Source organism: Erythrolamprus reginae, chromosome 2 (genome assembly GCF_031021105.1).
Source record: "Erythrolamprus reginae isolate rEryReg1 chromosome 2, rEryReg1.hap1, whole genome shotgun sequence".
NCBI lineage: Eukaryota > Metazoa > Chordata > Lepidosauria > Squamata > Dipsadidae > Erythrolamprus > Erythrolamprus reginae.
This window is the reverse complement of record NC_091951.1, coordinates 226,631,977-226,653,609: the sequence shown is the minus strand read 5'-3', so window position 1 is coordinate 226,653,609 and position 21,633 is coordinate 226,631,977. Positions and strand designations below refer to the sequence as shown.

General features: G+C 40.1%; 1 protein-coding gene across 1 annotated transcript in view; it reads left to right on the top strand.

The window, feature by feature from the left end:
• Nucleotides 1–21,633, top strand: part of HOPX (HOP homeobox) — a 40,497-nt gene that overhangs the window by 8,415 nt on the left and 10,449 nt on the right. The gene's annotated exons all lie outside the window — the stretch shown is intronic.

Below are 21,633 nucleotides of genomic sequence, written 5' to 3'. Positions count from 1 at the left end.
GAGAGAGAAAGAAGGAAGAGAGAAATAGAGCGAAAGGAAGAGAGAGAGAGAATTTTTTTGTCCAAACTTTTTTTAGCCCCCACCCTCCCCCCGCTCAATGTGCCCCAGAGTTTCGTAAATGTAAAAAAATGTGCCGTGGCTCAAAAAAGTTTGAAAATCACTGATCTACAGGACCTCCTTCTGCTGCACGAATCCCAGTGACCAGTTAGGTCCCACAGAGTTGACCTTCTCTGGGTCCCATTGACTAAACAATGTCGTTTGGCGGGACCCAGGGGAAGAGTCTTCTCTGTGGTGGCCCCGACCCTCTGGAATCAGCTCCCCCCAAAGATCAGAATTGCCCCCACCCTCCTCGCCTTTCGTAAGCTCCTTAAAACCTACCTCTGTCGTCAGGCATGGGGGAATTGAGATATTCCTTCCCCCCAGGCCTATACAATTTATGCACGGTATATTTGTGTGTATGTTTGGTTTTTAATAAGGGTTTTTAGTTATTTGAAATATTAGATTTGTTATACAGTAGTCTCTCACCTATCGCTGGTGTTACGTTCCAGACCTGGCCGCGATAGGTGAAATCCGCGATGGGGAATTTATCGACTGATAGTACTTATTTAAGTATTTATATTGGAATTGTTTGGTAAGTTTTCATTGTTTTAAGTGTTTATAAACCCTTCCCACACAGTATTTATTTTAGATACAGTATTTAAATACAGTATTTACAATTTTAGATTTTTATTTTTTTTAAAAAAACCTGCTGATCGAGTTTGGCGGGCTGTTTAAATCTGCCGATCGACTTCCTCAGAAACCCGCGATGAAGTGAAGCCACAGTAGGTGAAGCGCGGTATAGCGAGGGACTACTGTATGTTGTTTTATTATTGTTGTTAGCCGCCCCCAGTCTACGGAGAGGGGTGGCATACAAATCTAATAAATAAATAAATAATAAATAAATGTCAGTTGCCAAGCGGCCAAATTTTGATCACATGACCATGGGGATGCTGTAACCATCAATGTCATTGTAACTTCAAATGGCCACTGAATGGGTTGTAAGTCGGGGACTGTCTGTACCATGATCCAACTCTTTCCCCAAAAGGGTGGTGGAAGACTGCCTGTTGACAGGATGAACTGTTTACTAGTCAAAATCCTCACCCACTGGCCTTAGCTATGGGGGTTCTTCATGGTTCATCCAGAGGTAGTGTTCAAAAATTTTAGCAAGAGGTTCTCTGCCCGGATGCTGAGTGGCTGGACCATGGTGGGCGTGGCCTAGTCAGCATCCTGCACCATGGTAGGGGGCAGTGAAGGGCTACAAAAAAATTTACTACCACACTGTGGGCGTGGCTCATTTTGTGGGTGTGACTTGCCTGCCATGTGACCAGGTGGGAGTGGCTTGACAATCATGTGATCAGGGGTGGCTTAAAGGTCATGTGACTGGCTTAAAGGTGGCCAACTTGATGTCACTCATGTCAAGAGTTTGGGTTAGGTTTAGGGTGCCTGGCCTCTCCCTATCTATTTATTATTACTGAACATCCAAAATATACTATTTAATTCTATGTATATATGCCATACATGTACATACATATTACAGGCACACAAAAATATACATTATCTACCATATAAACTGTATGTGTATGTACACACAAACACACACATGCCTAGCTATTCTAAAATTATGCACATTCAACCTCTTTTACTGCGATAGGAAAAACATACCCAGAGCCCAAGAAGGAAAAAAAGAAAAAAAAACATTTTTTTTCTACCGGTTCTGCCTACCTGACCATACCTATAGGAGCCCATCACTGGTAGGGGGTGTTTTTGCCCTCCCTGGGCTCTGGAGGCCTTCTGGAGGCTGGAAACAGGCCCATTTCCAGCATTCCTGGATTTACGATAGGCCCTTTTTCCGCCTTCCCTGAGCCTCCGTATTCACCCTGCACTTACCTGCATCCAAAACAGATCCCATGGGGACTCTTGGGAGGGGTGGAGTGGGCAAGGCCAGCCAGGAATGGGATTTGGGGGGTTCCCCAAGCTGCACAGAATCTTATTTATTTATTTCATTTATTTATTTAGTCCAGTACATAATACACATTGAATAGAATAGATTTTAGTAATATAACTAAAGAAACGAATAGAAGAAAAGATATAAAAGTACAGGTGAACAAATTTGAAAGGAAGAAAAGATAAATGAGATAAGGAGAGACAATTGGACAGGGGACGGAAGGCACACTGGTGCACTTATGCACGCCCCTTACTGACATCTAAGGAACCTGGAGAGGTCAATCGTGGATAGTCTAAGGGAAAAATGTTGGGGGTTAGGGGTTGACACTACTGTCAGGTAATGAGTTCCACGCTTCGACAACTTGGTTGCTGAAGTCATATTTTTTACAGTCAAGTTTGGAGCGGTTAATATTAAGTTTGAATCTGTTGCGTGCTCTTGTGTTGTTGCGGTTGAAGCTGAAGTAGTCATTGACAGGTAGAACGTTGCAGCATATGATCTTGTGGGCAATACTTAGATCGTGTTTTAGGCGTCGTAGTTCTAAGCTTTCAAGACCAAGGATTGATAGTCTGCTTTCGTAGGGTATTCTGTTTCGAGTGGAGGAGTGAATGGCTCTTCTGGTGAAGTATCTTTGGACATTTTCAAGGGTGTTGATTTCCGAGATGTGGTATGGGTTCCAGACAGATGAACTGTATTCAAGGATGGGTCTGGCAAAAGTTTTGTAGGCTCTGGTGAGTAGTGTGAGATTGCCAGAGCAGAAGCTGCGTAGGATCAGGTTAACAACTCTAGAAGCCTTTTTGGTGATATTGTTGCAGTGGGCTTTGGCACTTAGATCATTTGATATTAGTATTCCAAGGTCTTTTACTGAGTGGGGGTTGGCTGTGAGATTTTGTTTATTCAGTTTATAGCTAGAAGTTCTCCCTAACCCTTGTGAACCCCCAGCTGCCCCTGGATTCATTCCTAGCCACCTTTTAAGCAAGTAAACCCCTGTAGGAGCATCACACCCTGGAAAACAAGGAAGAGGATGAATTGCAGAAAACCAGATTGTTGAGATTCCTTTATGAGCAACTCAATCTGTTCTAATTACTCAGTTACAACCTTATTATCAAAACAAGCTTCCTTTATCTTAGTATAGTAAGTAGGAAAAGGTAACTTCTGCTTAACAAAAAGGGCCGAAGGCAGTCACACCATGTTTTCTTCTGGGGAAGCTAGTATTTTAATACCCCCCTTTTCCTATTTTGGTTTCTCTGAAAACCTCTGCATTTCTGATTATTTTGATTATTCATTGAACCAAAGTTATATAGCTGCCCATCTACCAAAATGAACTCTGGGAGGCAAATAGAATAGAAACACAATAGTACACGAAAACAGACTAGTAAAAAAAAAAAAACCCAAGCCTTAATAAAACTTGTATTCATCTACAACCATTCCATGCCAGTGCTGACATCCTGTCCCCAGTGCCTGAATGAAAACCCAGATCTTCACTATTTTCTTGAAGGTCAACAAGTTCAGAGCCATCTGTATCTCCATAAGATAGGTACCATAACAGAGAAAGCATGCTTCTGAAGCTCCACTGGGCCAACATTGTTTTACTGAGAGAACCCAAAACATGCCCACCCTACCAAATCAAGTAGGATGGGCTGGACAGCAATGTGCCCCTTTTCCAAACCCCTCAGCCAATGCAGAAGGAGATCATGATTTATGGTATTGAACGCTGCTAAGAAATCAAGTATGGCCAGGATGGGTAGAAACATAGAAGACTGACGGCAGAAAAAGACCTCATGGTCCATCTAGTCTGCCCTTATACTATTTTCTGTATTTTATCTTAGGATGGATATATGTTTATCCCAGGCATGTTTAAATTCAGTTACTGTGGATTTACCAACCACGTCTGCTGGAAGTTTGTTCCAAGGATCTACTACTCTTTCAGTAAAATAATATTTTCTCATGTTGCTTTTGATCTTTCCCCCAACTAACTTCAGATTGTGTCCCCTTCTTCTTGTGTTCACTTTCCTATTAAAACACTTCCCTTCTGGACCTTACTTAACCCTTTAACATATTTAAATGTTTCGATCATGTCCCCCCTTTTCCTTCTGTCCTCCAGACTATACAGATTGAGTTCATTAAGTCTTTCCTGATACGTTTTATGCTTAAGACCTTCCACCATTCTTGTAGCCCGTCTCTGGACCCGTTCAATTTTGTCAATATCTTTTTGTAAGTGAGGTCTCCAGAACTGAACACAGTATTCCAAATGTGGTCTCACCAGCGCTCTATATAGCGGGATCATAATCTCCCTCTTCCTGCTTGTTATACCTCTAACTATGCAGCCAAGCATCCTACTTGCTTTACATACATGGGTGGCCTATTCCATCCTGACCCTAGCAGAAGTCATCCACAAGTATCATCAATTCCATCTTAATACTAATATACAATGTTAGTACATGGTACATACAGTTATTTGGGATTGCCATGTTAAACTGCCTATTGCAGTTTATTACATTTACAGTTGTAATATCACTTTAAGGTTTTTGGCTGGTTAGCCATAAGAGGGCGCTAGTACTCCCTCCTGACAATGATGCTGGAGTGCTCTTTCACCTTTTGCCTTTACCTTGAGGGGGCAGTGTATTTTGCTTAGTGCTTGCTGTGTGCAGTTTGTAGATTATATTGCTTAGTGCTTGCTATGTGCAGTTTGTAGATTATTTCTGCTTTATGTATATGTAAATAGTACTTATTTGGTGTTGTGGTTAGCTCTGGCCCAGCTCCTGCCCCAAGGAATGTGGAGGTGGATGTGGGGGAGACATCCACATGCCGCAGGCCTGTTTTTCTCCCAGTAGAATCTGCTGACAAAGTCTCTTCTGACCAAGGAAGCGTGAGTGACAGGGAAGAGGGGAGTTTGGCAGACAGCCCAGGAGGAGATCAGTCATCTGTATCATCCCTGGATTCTAAACAAGAATTAATGACAAATCCACGCATGCATAGAGTGATGCATAGGAGACAACAACTGAAGGATTATTACAAGAGAAAATGAGGCCACCTGTGGTTGGGTGGGGCTGCTGTAATTAGTGCTACAGATAAAAGTGCAGCCTGGTGTTTTAGCCTCATGGCAGTTTATCTGATTCATTGTTTTATCAAGATTATGGTTTTTGCTCTTCAGGATTGTGTGTGTGGACACTCTGGACTTTAGAATTGGACTCAATTTCCCAGTTATTGGGTGAGCAATTGGACTGCATTTAACCTGTGCCTTGTGTGTACCAGAAAATCCCTTTGACATTTAAAAAGGGAGCTGTTTCTGTTTTTCTGTTTATAAAAACTTTTGGGTTTTTCTTTTATCATGTGGTGTGTGTCTTCCTGGACTAATTTCCCTGTAATTACGGGCGGTTGAGACACGCCAGCAGAACATTCAGCATACTGTGTCATTATTGGCTGTATCACACATCCACACTCTTCCTTAATCTCTGCTCAGCGTATGTCGAAGGTCTCGTAGCCTAGCTGCACCGAGACATGCCAACATATATCCTGGCCTGAAACTGACTAGGAAGGATGTAGAGAACCTTTTTCTTCTGAAACTTTGTGAAGATATAGGCCGTCCATCTTCTTAACTATTTTCCCCAAGAAGAAAACTGGACCACTATTTTCAGCATTCTACTCTCTTTTTTGTCCCGTTATTCTCCCCAATCACACCAGAAAGAAAATAATAATAATTTTGGACTAAGTTATGCATCATGTGTTGCTTTCAAGTATGGGCCACAAAATTGAAAGACCACAATATCAAACAAACAGCCATTTCAAAAGAGGGTGACTAGAAAGGAGGGAAGGTGTTTTTAGGCCAGCCTCATTCCAATCTATTTATTAATAATAAATAATAAATAAGATGTATTGTTCCAGAATTCTATATTTAAGTCAAGACCTTTTCAAATCAAGCTTGACTCACAGAAATATGTGCTCATCGATCTATGTAGGCACATTGATTTGGTACCGGTATCTTTTATAAAAATGGGAAGATTGTTATCACAGTTGTAAATATTATCGCTAGTATTGCAGTCTAAAGCTAGTAATCCAATCTAATGCTGGATTACTAATAATCCAATCTAGCATTGCCTGGAGAAACAATATTTCACTGCAGATGTGGCACCCTTGGGACACAAGGATTTTTATGGTTGATTGGGTTTTGTCTTGGCTGCATTACTGTCAGTCTTCTCATTGTTCCTATCACCCATCTCCTTCCACTTATGACTGTAATTTGTTGCTTGTATCCTTACGATTTATATATTGATTGTTTCCTAATTGTTTATTTGTACCCTAGGACAATCATTAAGTGTTGTACCTCATGATTCTTGACAAATGTATCTTGTCTTTTGTGTACACCGAGAGCATATGCACCAAGACAAATTCCTTGTGTGTCCAATCACATTTGGCCAATAAATAATTCTATTCTATTCTATTCTTTTTTTTATAAAATAATTTTTATTTACATATATACAATGAGACAATAACGACAAACAATACATTTACATAAAAAATGACAAAACAAGCAAGAGGTATGTTCTTCTCTCTTCCTGTAGTAGGGACGGTTGACGACGTCCTCTCTTTTTTTTTTTTAATTCTTGGCGGTGTTAAGACCAGTGGTTTAGGTTGTATATTGTTATAATTGGGTTCTTATGTTATAAATTCTTATCAAATAAACAAAACTAAAATTGTGTTAATTGTTTAAGAAAATTCGTTATTTAAATTATTTCTTTATCTTGCAGCACTTAAAGAGATGTTCTTTTATTTAACCAGATGTAAAATTCTTCCCATATTTGATAGTATTTTGTTTTTTCTTTTTCTTTTAGTTCCATTGTTAATTTATCTGCTTCAGCACAATCTAACATTTTTTTAATTAAATTCCATTCTTTTGGCATATTTTCATTTTTCCAAAAGTGTGCTATAGCTATTCTTGTTGATGTTATTAAATGTTGTATCAAGTAGTAATGTTCCTTATTCCTCTGATTTTCAACAATATCAAGCAAAAATATTTCAGGTTTCATTTCCAATTCTATCTTAATTATTTCTTTTATCCACTTTTGAAGTTTGAGCCAAATTACTTTAACTTGCCTGCAGGTCCACCACATATGGAAATATGAACCTTCTTTCTCACCACATTTCCAACAGTTGGGTTTGAGATTAGTGTACATTTTGGCTAGCCTTGCAGGGGGCAAGTGCCACCTGTAAAACATTTTTATTGCATTCTCTTTGTATGCGGTGGATTTCGTAATTTTGTGATTTGTATGCCACATTTTTCCCATTGATCTAATTGTATTGCGTGGCCTATATTCTTTGCCCAAGCAATCATATTCCCTTTTACAATTTCCTCCACGTTTTGACATTCTCGAAGTATTTTGTAAATGTTTGTCATTGATTTTTTATTTGGTCCTAGTAAGATTTTATCTAATCGGTGTAGTTTCTCTGTATTCCATATTCCATTCTATTCTATTCTATTCTATATAATAACAGGACTACCAAATCTGGGCTACAAAAATCAGAATGGTTTTTAGAAGTTAGTCAAAAGATAAAGAAAACCTAACCCTTTGCTGCAAAAGTCAGGATTTTTGCAACCCAGAATTGATAGTACTACCTTCTAATAGTAACACTGAAAACAACAGGTTCCTTCACTCTTCACATACGTCCCTGTCTTTCCTAAGCAGATCTCTAAACTAGATTTATGAGAAGAACCCTTCATCATTTCCAGGGCTTTTACCGTAGGCCACACTCCAGAAATTTAATATGCAGAGCCCAACTTGGCCTAGTCATATTTTTAAGTGGAGTTGAGGGGCGTTGTTGGTATTGCAAAGCACCCATTCTTTACCCAGGACACAGAGGCTGCCAACAAAGCAAACAAGAGCACGTCACTTGCTCTTGTTCTTTCCAAGACAAGATGAACGAGGTCTAGGATTATGTTTCTATTCAAAACTGGGACAGAGCAACCCCAAAACAGCATCTGGTGAATAGGCCTTGTGTACTTTCCCCCTCCATCCTTAGCAGTGCCAAGGCAACTGGTTTCTGTGACAGGGAGTGGAGGATCATTGGCTGGGACTCAGAACCCAACAAAACATTATGTAAGACCTTCAGCATTTTGATTGGCCTTTGCTAGAAAACAGATAGAGGCTAAATGGACTTTGCATTGTCCTTGATGAGCACTTTTGTTTTTGGGGCTTTTTGTGTTTTTTTAATTGCAAATACCACCAAGAGAAGGGTCACAAGGGGCAGGGAATGGATCTGTTTCCTTGCAGTCTTGGGAAAATCCATCTTTGTAAAGGGAGGGCATCTCTCCAAGTGCAAATAACAGTGTCTAACAGTTTTGGGCGTCATTAAATGGCAAAATACTAAGGCACCGGCAAGCTTCTTCAAGGTCAGCACAGCTACAGTATTTGCATGTTTTAAAATGGCAATACTTTGGTTTTGTGTCTTAAATGGAAAAATCATCCGGCTGATTATAACAGTGACGGCGAACCTTTTTTGGTTCGTGTGCAAAAAGGGGCGTGTCTGGGTGTGCTAGCATGCATGCACCTGCCCATAGCCCTTCTCTCTGCCCCCCATGTATGTGCACCACCCTCCTGTGCTGCCCCCTGCGCATGCGCACTGGCCTTTCTGAAGCCTGATAGGCAGAGGTGAGTTCATACCAGTGTGGTCCGGAGTGCCCCACTGGTATGAACCGGTCTCCGGGACTGCCTGCTGCCGTACGAATCTCAGCGACTGATTAGGTCCCACAGAGTTGGTCTTCTCCGGGTCCCATCGCTGAAACAATGCCACCTGGTGGGACCCAGGGGAAGAGCCTTCTCTGTGGCGGCCCCGGCCCTCTGGAATCAGCTCCCCCCCCGGAAATTAGGACTGCCCCCACCCTCCTTGCCTTTCGCAAACTTTTGAAAACTCATCTATGTCACCAGGCATGGAGGAATTGATATATCCTTAGCTGCCTTGGTATGGTATGTTTGGGTTGTATGACTGTTTTTAATAGGGGTCTTTTAAAACTGTTTTTAACATTGGATTTGTATATGATGTTTTATTTGTTGTGAACCACTCCGAGTCCTCGGAGGGGGTGGCATACAAATCTAATAAATAAATATTAGCAGAACGCGGCCGCGAGAGCCATTGTGGGGTTTCCCAGATTCGCCCACATTTCTGCAACACTCCGTGGCCTGCATTGGCTGCCGATCAGTTTCCGGTCACAATTCAAAGTGTTGGTTATGACCTTTAAAGCCTGCATGACATTGGACCAGAGTACTTCCGGAACCGCCTGCTACCGCACGAATCCGAGCGACCGATAAGGTCCCACAGAGTTGGCCTTCTCCAGGTCCCATCGACCAAACAATGTCGTTTGGCAGGCCCCAGGGGAAGAGCCTTCTCTGTGGCAGCCCTGACCCTCTGGAATCAACTCCCCCTGGAGATTAGAACTGCCCCCACCCTCATCTTTCCTAAATTACTCAAGACCTATCTATACCGCCAGGCATGGGGGAGTTGAGACACCTTTCCCCCAGGCTTTTTTATATTTATGTTTGGATATGTATGTGTTGTTTGCTTTTTAAAATATGATAGGGTTTTATGTGCTTTTTAATATTAGATTTGTTTTTCGCTGGAATATTGTTTTTATTATTGTTATGAGCTGCCCCGAGTCTTCGGAGAGGGGCGGCATACAAATCTAATAAATTGAATTGAAAAAAAATTGAATTGAAATAAATGAACACATTGGTGCAATTTTCGGCAATTTCTTTCTGGCGCCTCTATGTCAGAAGAAGCCCTTGTCTTGATGTCTTCATCTGAAGCTCCTTCTCAGGAGATGCCGATGAAAAAAATCACCAAAAATTGCGCCAGTGGGTTCATACTGAAGTGGCACTCTGGACCACACCGATATGAATGCATGACTGCTGGTAGGTGAAAAGAATGCCCAACCAGGCCCAACCAGGCAAACTGGAAGAGCATTTTTCTGAACTTCTGGTTTGTCCATTGGGTTTTTTTCCCCTCCGGGGTTTTAAGGAAGCTTCCTTGAAGCATCCAGAGGACAAAATAGCTTTTCCCTAGGCTGAAAATCAACTGCCAACATGCACATATACTGGAGCTGAAACATGGAAAAGTCTTGCGCACGTGCCATATGGTTGCACACGTGCCATAGGTTTACCATTACAGTATATGTTTTCTTAGAACCACATCCATGGCCATGACTTCATTGTGCCACATCCCAATTTCCCTGCTTCTTCTTCAAGTGGGGATGTTATTGTTTATCTGTATACTAGTGGTTGTGGAAAAAGGAGAAGAGAAAGGGTTAACCGAATAGACAGTATTCATAAGAAAAGGTTCCTTTTCGTCAAATTGGCTCCAAGTAGTTAAAAAAAATCCAAATAGCTTAAAAGCTTCTAAAAACGTTGTCAATTCAATTAAATATTTATTAGGGTTGTAGAACAGTGCAAAAATTAATCATTAAAATAAAGCAAAACTGAACAAAACAAGGCATGATAATATATTACATTTCATGCTGAAATCAATAGACGATTAAAGCCTTTCTAATTTTATAGACAATATAACAAATTTCAGCTGCATTCAAAGAAACTGAATCACTATGATCTGACAATAAATTTTATATTAAAAGTATCAGCGTTCCCCAGATATTTAATCAGGTAAAGGGTTAAGAGGATTCCGTGAGTCCTTATAGAGAGGGCAATACATAGGATCTGAGCTGTAGTTTCACTGACCCCCTGGTCCACAGGAGGACACTAAGTGTTCAGAAGCTTTTAAGCTATTAAACGAAGAAATGTCCTATCCCAGGTCATTTGTATAGAAGTTGGCACAGGAGGGGCATCTCAGCCCTCTTTTCTTCAAAAGTCATTTCAAAGGCACCCTGTGAATGGTTTCAGGATGCCACCTATATTGGGAGATTCTCAGCCCCCTGATTCTCCGTGGGCCAATGTTCTTGAATCTCCCTTTATTCAAATAGCTATCGCAATGAGAATCTGGAACTGTGATGAAACTATGTAGGAATTGTGATGCTTTGTTGGTCACAACCTCTTATCTGGTGAGATTCCAAACATTTTTCCGTTCTATAGATTTCTCATAGAGTTGCTTCCTGCAGAGGTTTTGGTGGAATGGGATAGGATGGGATGGGATCAGCAGTGGGTTGCTTAAGGTTCAGCCTGGTTCTTAGAACCGGTAGCACCGGAGGCTCCGCCCATCCACCCAGAATCCTTCTGCGCGTGTGCAGAAATATGCACATGCACAAGCATACACATGAACTGTTAGTAAAGTGTTTTAGAACCCATTATTGGATAGGATGGGTTGGGGCGGGGTGGGATAAACTAGACTAGACTAGATTATAGACTAGACTAGACTAGATTAGACTAGACTAGACTAGACTAGACTAGACTAGACTAGAAAAAATAGACACTAAATTAGACGAGAAGAGAAGAACTTTATTGGCCAAGTGTGATTGGACACACAAGGAATTTGTTTCTGTGCATGAGCTCTCGGTGTACATTAACACAATAAAATAATATAATCATAAGATGCCAACATAATAAGATAGTAGTAAAGATGAAAATGATAGTAATACAGCCACACAACACAGGTAAACATTCTTATATACTGTGTACAATTGTACTGTGGTAATTAGGTATTCACCAGAGTGATGGCACAAGGGAAGAAGGAATTACAGGAGATATAAACTGGTGATAGAAAATTATATTTAGAATGCATAATAGTTAAAATGCATTGATGTTGGTAGCCCTGCAAGGTAGTCCAGACAAAAAACACAACCAGGAATACAAGCTCTTTTTTTTTAATTATAAGGTTATATTAGCAGAATCTTGTATTTCTCCCCTCCTTTCCTTTTACTCTTCAGAAAACTAAGGAAGGGTCTTTTCTGAGATGCTCTCCACACCTTCCCTCCTTCCTGTGGATTGAAATATCTTTACTTGCTGGTTGCCCAGCCTGCCACTTTTTCTCCACTCCCTCAAGGTCATTCCCACATACTAATACAGATGAGTATCTGGATGGCCAATATCCTTCCTGGGCAGGTAGATTGCTGCAATAAATGAATGATATTATATAAAGTGAAGCATGAGAGGGTGGCTGGGGAGAGCCAAAGCTTTCCAGCTGGCAATTCTCCTTCTCAAATGGTTTTTAAAGAAGTATATATTTCTCCTGGTAGAAGAAGCAGTTAAAAACAAGTATAATAACAATTTATAGGTGAAAGACTCCAAATAAGATTGCTTTCTTAAAGAAGGGCAGGCATAGACAATTGCTGCTTGAAGTGTTTTAGGCTAGATGGTGCTTGTAAAGCAGATTTGCACAATACACTATTATCACTGCCATCACCACCACCAATTTGTAAACTAGTATGTTATGCAAACCCAGCCACTGGGGATTATTTTTGATTCCGTCTGTTGTTCAAATCTAGGAAAATGGGTTACTTGAATTCAGATCTGTATCGTACAGGACTTACATGTATGTGAAGGCAACACAGGATCAGTTGGAAATCCAGTCACCGCCCTCCTTTTGTAATCCCATTTAAAATTTCCCTGACAGAGATTTTAGGTGCACAATTCGTTTTACAATTCAGATTTTAATTTTTGAACAATTGCTTTGGGTTTGAAACAGCCTTCTGCCACCTTACCTTTTTTCAACTTTTATAAAGTTTAGTGCCCAGCAAAAAGTTCTTTGTCTTAAATTTGGAATGAGTAGTTCAATGTGAAACGAGTCTGTTTCGAGTTCGGAACATTGTCAGAATGGTTAAAACTTCACTAACCATTTTTAATAAAACCAGAATCTCTCTTCCAAATTTGAAATGTGTTCTTTCCAAATTGAAATGTTTTGAACTGAAGATGCTTTGCATATCTCTTCTGTCCCATCTCTGCTCAAAAGCATTCAGGCAAGGGAAACCAACAGGTTTCTCGGTGGTAGGATAGACAATAGAACCAGGAAGAACCATTATCTATACTCTTTCTATGGTACCCAACCAGGGGTGCGTTCCTTCTGGTTCAGACCAGATCCCCCAAACTTTCAGTGATATAACTTTGGTGTCATGGATCCAGCTTTATCTGTGCCAGTCTGTGCTCACCACCATCTTTTTTTACTGAATTCTTGGCCAATTTTCCTGTGTTTTGATGACTTATGCTCGATCTGTGCTTTGAAAAAAGCCCTCCTGCCCGCCCCCAGGTTAATACTGTCCTTTATTTCTTTGCCCGAAGCACAGCTGATCAGCTCCTCAGCTGTGTTTCAGGCTGAATCCACCTCTGAGCATGCACAGAAGTGAAATCACTCATGGGGATGCACGTGTGCGAATGAACCGTGCGCCCATGCACGAAATATCACAATGTGAACCAGTGGCGAACATGAGTGGAACCCACCCCTGCACCCAATATTTGTAATCTGGGCCAAAATGTAACTACACTAGCTAGACTGCAGCCTTGCACTAAATTTGACAGAAGAAGTCAGAGGTCAGCTATGTCCTCCTCTTGGGACATCCCACATTTCAAATGAGATGTAAGTCAACCAGTGCTAATATCAGATAATATGATCACTGATAATATCAGAGGGACACCACTGTTGACAGGAGCAGGCACTTCCTATTTTGACCACTTGTTGTCTGTTAGGCAAGAATGCAGTTAACCAAGCATGTAGAGGTCCAGAGATGCCATAGGATTTTGGTTTCAGAAGTAGTTTGTCATGTACTACTGAATCAAAGGCTTTACCAAAGTCTATGTAAATTGTATCTATTATTTTGCCCTGATCAAGCTGAGTGGTCCATATGTTTTGCTCTGTAAGAGTTGCAGATTACAGGATAGCTTTTTTCTGAAATCAAATTGTTTGTTGGAGAATATGTTATTAGTTTGTAAATGGAGTGTAATGGATTGGTTTATGATTGGTTCCATGACTTTGCAGGTGACACAACACAAAGAAATTGGTCTGTAATTTTCAACCTTACTTCGATCTATTTTTTGAAGCTAGGGATGACTGTGACCATAGTTTGGCTAAGGAGCTAGTCCTGAAGGATTTTTCAAAAATTATGTTTAGAGGTCCAGCCAAGGTTGGGGAGAGCTTTTTTAAGAAGTATGCACATAGTCATCAGGACTAAGAGACATGATTTTAAGTGTCCCTCAAGGTAATGTTCTAGGGCCAACATCTTCATACTCTATATAAAAGATCTTTTTGATCATATTATAACCAACTGCATTCTCTTTGCTGATGATGTTAAACTATTTAACATCACTGACAATGCTGCTACCCTTCAAAAATGATTTGATCATGTAGCAGAATGGCAACTTCAAACAAGTTGAACAAACAACTGGCAACTTCTGATCTCAACCAACAAGTACTCTATCTTACACATTGGCAAAAAGAATCTGAATAAAAAATACAAATTTGGAGGAAATGAACTTGTAGACCACCCTTACGCTGTCAAAGACCTTAAGGCAGTGTTTCCCAACCTTGGCCACTTGAAGATATCTGGACTTCAACTCCCATAATTCCCCAGCCAGCATTCGCTGGCTAGGGAATTCTGGGAGTTGAAGTCCAGATAGCTTCAAGTTGCCAAAGTTGGGAAACACTGCCTTAAGGTACTCATATCCAACAATCTAAATGCTAAAGCCCACTGTAACAACATTGCCAAAAACTCACTAAGAGTTCTTAAGCTAATCTTGCATAGTTTCCTCTCTGGCAACATTGCACTGCTAATCAGAGCATACAACACACCTGTCTGGAACCTGCACTGCATATCAGACATTAATACAATCGAGAGAGTCCAGAAATGGTGGAATAAGGTATTCTGTTGTGAGTAGAAGTGTGAAGGACTCTTCTTGTGAAGTAAGAAGAGTCCTTCACTCTTCTACTCGCAACAGAATACCTTATTCCACCAGACTTGAAATACTGGGATTAGACAATTTACAACTATGTCACCTCCGACCAGATCTAAATGTAGTTCATAAAATCATATACCAAAAGGTCCTTCCTGTTAATGATTACTTCAGCTTCAATCGCAGCCATACACAAGCACATAATAGATTCAAACTTAATGTAAACCGCTCCAAACTCGACTGAAGAAAATATGACTTCAGCAATAGAGTGATCAATGCCTAGAATGCAATACCTGACTCTGTGGTTTCTTCCCCAAACCCCCAAAACCTTAACCTTAGACTGTCAACAGTCAACCTCTCCCCATTTCTAAGAGGTCTGCAAGTGGCCTGAATAAGCGCACCACCGTAACTGCTGTCTCGGTCCTACTGTCCTATTGCTCTCTTTTATCATTACTTTGTACTTATGTTACATTTATACAAATGAATACTATTCCTATACATGTTTGACAAATAAACAAATAAACAAATAAACAAATAAACAAATAAGCAAATAAGCAAATAAGCAAATAAGCAAATAAGCAAATAAGCAAATAAGCAAATAAGCAAATAAACAAATAAACAAATGTCAGACAGATCTCTTCACCTGCAATAGCACCAACATTTCTGTGAGCATTATGCCACAAGGTACACTTATATTGGGCTCGAAGGTCAGTGGCATCCATAATAAACCATGTTGCTAAAGTGAGATCATATGCAAGATCAAGTCATCATGCAATGTCACAATTAAGTCTTTGCTATTTGACTTTTCATACAAGTATATAAGTTGTGACATTTGTATGATGATCTCATGCCATGTGAAGTCCCTTTTAGATACCACCAAAAAATTTCTATAGGGTTATTTTCATCATCATATTTCTGCAAAAGGTTGGATATTGTCGAGTTAAATTTGATTTAGATGGAGACAGCAGAAATCAATGATTTCTTTTTGTGGCTTTATTTTCTCTGAAAGTCTCTTTGTATTTCTGCAGTGTAATAGGGAGGCAGTCATTTATAACCACTTTTGAAGATTACGTATTGAGGAAGAGAAAGAGAGAAAGACAGACAGACAGACAGAGCCAGCCACTTCTACAGTCTTCTATTTTCCAGCTGCTGTTTGTAAAACAGACTGTTGGATAACTTTAGTGTTAAAAAGTGAATTCCCTTTGAAATCTGGTATTTAACCATGCTGAGCATGATACAAAAAACTAGACTATATTACTCCCCCCCTCCCCCAAAAAAGTATTTTTTAGTTTGGTTGGCTATAATCAATCCATCCATATAACAAGAACTGACGTCTCCTCCTGGAAGATTGTGCTAATGTTAGCAACAAGTCTAATTCAGTCACAGGCAATGTACCCTCTAATTTTTTTCCGGTGTGGGCGGAAAAGTATAGTGTCTGAGCGACAGTCCCTTTGGGACTGGGCGGCATAGAAGAATGAATGAATGAATGAATGAATGAATAAATAAATAAACAAATAAGAAAAAAATCCCTTCTTTTTTATTAAAAGAAATTAATAATTTAAAAAAACCAAAATCCATTACTATTAAAACTAAATCAACCAGCAAAACCAAAAACATAACTATAAAAACAGGTGAGGGCTGGGTTTTTTATCTGTTATTATTTAAGTGCTTTTACCATATGCTTTAAATTAAGAGTCACTTCTCTCTGTTTCTCTCTCTTTCCTGTCATTTTCTGCCTCAATCATTTTCTCATTTCTCTTTTCTCCCATTTTTTCTATCATTTCTCTCTATCTCTTCCTTCCACTCTTCTCTCTCTTGCTTTCTTCCTCTCTCTCACTCTTTCCTCTCTCATCTCTCTCTTGCTTTCTCTCTCTCCCCCCCTCTTTCTCTCTCTCTCTCTTTCTCTCTCTTGTTTTCTTTCTCTCTCTCTTGCTTTCTCTCTCTCACTCTTTCTCTCGTTTTCTTTCTCACACTGTTTCTCTCTCTTGTTCTCTCTCTCTTGTATCTCTTTCTCTCCCGCCTTTCTCTCTCTCTCTCTTTCTCACTTTCTCTCTATCTTGCTGTCTGTTGCTCTCACTCACTCTCGTTCTCTCTCCGTTCTTCTCAGCGGAGGCTGGCAAAGGTGATATTCAATGTCGGGGGGGGGGGCGCAGGCATTTGCGCGCGCTCCCTATCCCCCTGCTAGCCCGCTCGGAATATTCAAAATAAGAAAAGCCTTCGCCGGCATCCAGACTTAAGCCATCATCCGTTTCTCCAAACCGGCGCCCTTGCCAAGGATGAGAAGGAAATGTTGCTGTGGCCCGCGGATGATGGGAATCGGAGTCCCCCAAACTGCCCATCGGGGGGTTGTGCGATTGTGTGGCTGTGTGCGCGTGCACGGGCGCTCTAAGCTCTCTTTCTCCGCTTGCTTCTAGAGTAGAAGAGGGGAGTTCAACGTCCCCGCCTTGTTTGAAAAAAAAGAGGGGGTGTCCCTCTCCGTGGGGAGGGAGGGGGATTGCATGCCTCTCCCCCCTCCCCACGCTTGGATAGGCGGCAGTCTCTCTCTTTGGAGTCCCGGGAGGGAGGAGAGGGATTGCACGCCCTTTCCCGGGCTGGGAAAAAGGGGAAATCTCCCATTTTCAGAGTCCGGGAGGACAGAGGGAAGTGAAGGGGGGTCGCACGCCCCTCCCCATTTCTTTTTTACAGAATCCGGGGGGTGGGGGAGAAGAAGGATTGCATTCAAGCCACCCTAGCCCTTGTTAAAGGGGGGGGGAGAGGTCTTTCCCTTTTTGCAGAATCCAGGAAGGGAGGGGGATTGCACCCACGCCCCTCCTCGCCCCTTGTTAAAGGAACGGGGGTCTCTTTCCTTTTTCCAAAATCCGGGAAGAGAGGAGGGGGATTGCATCCCCTTTGCCCCTTCTTAAAAGGGTGTGTGTGTCTCTCTCCCTTTTTGCAGAAAACGGGCAGAGAGAGGGAGGGAGAGGGGCATTGCACGCCCACTCCCCGCTTGCAAAGGGAAGGAAAAGAAACTCCCGTTGGAAAGCAAAGCGGGGGCGCGCGCCTGCTCCCTCCTCCCTACCCCGCCCTCCCTGCCTCTCGGGCGTGTGCAGGGGTTGGAGGCAATGCGCGGGGATCCTGGGCGGGGGCGCACGGCGCGCTCTCGGGACTGGCTGGGCGTCTGGGGCTGCGACGGGTCAGGCGAGCGAGTGGAGGGAGCCGCGATGGCCACGGGCGGCCCCTGCAGCCTGGCGGAGGAGCGCTCCTATCACACGCGCGCAGCTTTCAGGGAACGGCGGTCACAGGCAATGCTTCTAATGTAAAGCAAAAGTTTCTCCCTTTTCTGAATGGTAGACTTCACTTCCTTTTTTGGTTTTTGAATGCATGCCCTCTGATAAGCTCTGATAAGTAGGGATGGGCATCTTTTTTGGGGGGGTTCTCAAAAAAGATTAAGAAGGTGACTGGTGTGCAAATGAAGCTGTGGATGCCCCATCCCTGGAGGCTTTCGAGAAGAGACTGGACAGCCACTACTAAATACGGTCTCCTGCTCAAACTCGGAAAGATTAACAAGCTCCCTTCCAATTCTGTTATTCTATGTTGTATGTTCAGCTACGCATTTGATAGACATTTTTGGTGCAGCTTTATGGAGAGTCAATAGCAGGGGTGAAATCTTTTTTTTATTTTTTATTTATTTATTATTTGTCCAATACACAATACATATGGAAGAGAATAGACATTGAGTAATATATATATGTAATATATATAATCACTTCCTGTTTTTTAAAAAAAAACTTTTAAAAACTCCCCCCCCCTGCCGGTTTGCCTGAAAAACAGAAAGAATGAGGGGGGAGGAAGGGGGGAGAGGAAGGAAGAGAAAGAAGAAAGAGAGAAAGAAAGAGGTAGATGTTAGAAGGAAAAAACTCAGGTTTCACTTTCTAGCTGGGAGATTGTTTGGCAAAGAAGAACAACAAATGCTGTCACTTTGGGGTGAGGTCAGGGGGCAGCATCCTCCCTGTTTGGATCGGTTTGCCTTAACAAGTAGCGGCCCGCTGGTATTTGTTTAAATTTTGATGCCACCTATCTCCCTATAAGATGACTCTAGACTGATGCCTATTTACTAATCAATCATAAAATCTCACTATATTTTAAATACAGTGGTACCTCTACTTAAGAACGCCTCTACTTACGAACTTTTCTAGATAAGAACTGGGTGTTCAAGATTTTTTTGCCTCTTCTCAAGAACCATTTTCCACTTATAAACCCAAGCCTCCGAAACTGTAACTGGAAAAGGCAGGGAGAAGCCTCCGTGAGGCCTCTCTAGGAATCTCCTGGGAGGAAACAGGACGTCCACCCCCCACCCCCCTGTGATTTCCCCAATCGCACACATTATTTGCTTTTGCATTGATTCCTATGGGGAAAATTGTTTCTTTTTTTTCTTTTCTTTTTTTCAATTTTTTATTAATTTTCATAAAACAAACAAATACACATACAAACAATAAACATAAAGTGGGGGTGTATTTCCCCCGCTTCTTTTGAAAGTATACATTCAAATATAAAAAAAGAATACATAATTAAATATATGTTAACTATTAAAAAATTTAGTAAATTTGAGTTAATGTTTTACAAATCTTAAATACAATGTAAATGTTAGATAAGGTTAGTATAACATAATCGTCAAAAAATACCTTTAATATAATCCTAATTACTATGGTAAAATAATATCAAACCATCAAACCAAACATTTAAACTAATTTCAAGTATTATACATCAAAAATCTTAATATGTTACTTATACTTATGCATACACTACTATGTCATAATCATCAAAAAGTACATTTGAACTAGTATTAATATTGTTATCACCTAGGTAAAAACAAATGCAGAAAATTAACTAGAAATGAATATGTATGTCTTATTTTTTCTTATCTATCCATTTATAAACATTGTTCCATGTTTCATAAAATTTAGTATCTTCTTGATCGTTTAATCTTCTTGTCATCATGTCCATTTCAGCGCAATCTAATATTTTGGCTATAACCTCTTCTTCCTTGGGGATTTCCTCCCCTTTCCAATGTTGCGCATATATTATTCTAGCCGCGGTTAATATATGTATAATTAAATAAAGAATTTCTTTCTTGTAGGTCTGATTTGTAACACCTAGTAAGTAAAATTCCGGGGTATTATCTATATCTTGCTTTATTATTTCTTTTAGTATTTTCTCAATCATCTTCCAGTATATTTTAGCTTTACCACATGTCCACCATTGATGGTAATAGGTTCCTATATCCTTCTTACATTTCCAGCATGTTGGGGATGTTTTGGGAAACATTTTTGCTATCCTATTTGGTGGGAGATGCCATCTATAAAACATTTTAATTTGATTTTCTTTTAGTGAAACTGATTTAGTCATTTTCCAGTTATTGATCCACACTTTCTCCCATGTATCTATGTCTATTTCCTTGCCAATATTTCTACACCATCTTATCATAGTATCTTTTAAAGTCAACTCTATATTTTTATGAGCGATGAGAAGTTTATATATTTTCCCTATCATTTTTATTGAATTGGTGGTAATTAAAGTACTTAAAGGATTCTTACTTTTATTAAAAATGTAAAGAGTTTTATCCTTTTGGTATCTAGATCGGATCTGGGCATAGTGCCACCAGTCTATTATTATCCCTTCTTCTTGTAATTCAATTCTAGATTTAAGCTTCATCTGATCATTTAGTAGTTCTTTATATCTATGAGTTATTTTCTTGTCCTTTATAGACTTTGGATGCGTTATTGCTTCTAGAGGAGCTAGCCATTCTGGGATATTTAAAAAGTGGTTTTTCTTTATGTCTTTCCAGACTTCTAGTAGATACTTCCTTAATGTGTGCCTTTTAAAATATGAATGGTTTTTGTCCTTATCATACCATATAAATGCGTGCCATCCAAGCATTAAATCGTGTCCTTCTAAGTTAAGTATTCTTTTGTTGTCTAGGATTATCCACTCTCTAAGCCATGTTAATGCAGCAGCCTGATAGTATAGTTTCCAATTTGGAAGGCCAAATCCTCCTCTTTCTTTAATATCTTCTAAGCAATTCATTTTTATCCTTGCTTTTTTCCCTTGCCATATGAATTTTTTAACTAGGTTTGTTAAAGTTTTTAAAAAGATTCCCCCTGGATTTATTGGTATTACCTGGAAAAGAAATAAAACCTTGGGTAAAATATTCATCTTAATTGTTGCAATTCTTCCTAAAAAAGATATTTTCAGATTATTCCACATTGCTAAATCTTTTTTAATTTCTGCTAATAATTTTATATAATTATCGTTTTTTAATGTTATTGTTTTCGCTGTTAAGTTTATTCCTAAGTATTTTACTTTTTTTACAGTCTTTATTCCAGAGATACTTTCTAATTTAGTTTCTTGTGTTTTATTCATATTTTTGGTCAAAAAATGTGTTTTACTTTTATTTATCTTTAAACCTGCTACCTTTCCATATTGTTCAATAGCTTGCAGTAAGGTAGGAACTGTTGTTGTCGGTTCTTCAATTATGAACATTAGATCATCTGCAAAGGCCTGGACTTTATAAGTTTCGTCTCCTACAGTTAAACCTTTTATTTTAGGGTCCGCTCTTATTTTAATTAATAAAGTTTCAAGAGTCATGATAAATAACAATGGTGATATAGGGCAACCTTGACGGACTCCCTTATTTATATCAAGTGTTGGTAATTGATTGTTATTCAATATTATGTTCGTTGTTTGTTTTGAGTATATAGTATCTATTAGGTTAACAAATTTTGGGCCAAATCTCATTTTATTTAATTGCATTTTTATGAATATCCAATTAACGTTATCAAAGGCCTTTTGAGCATC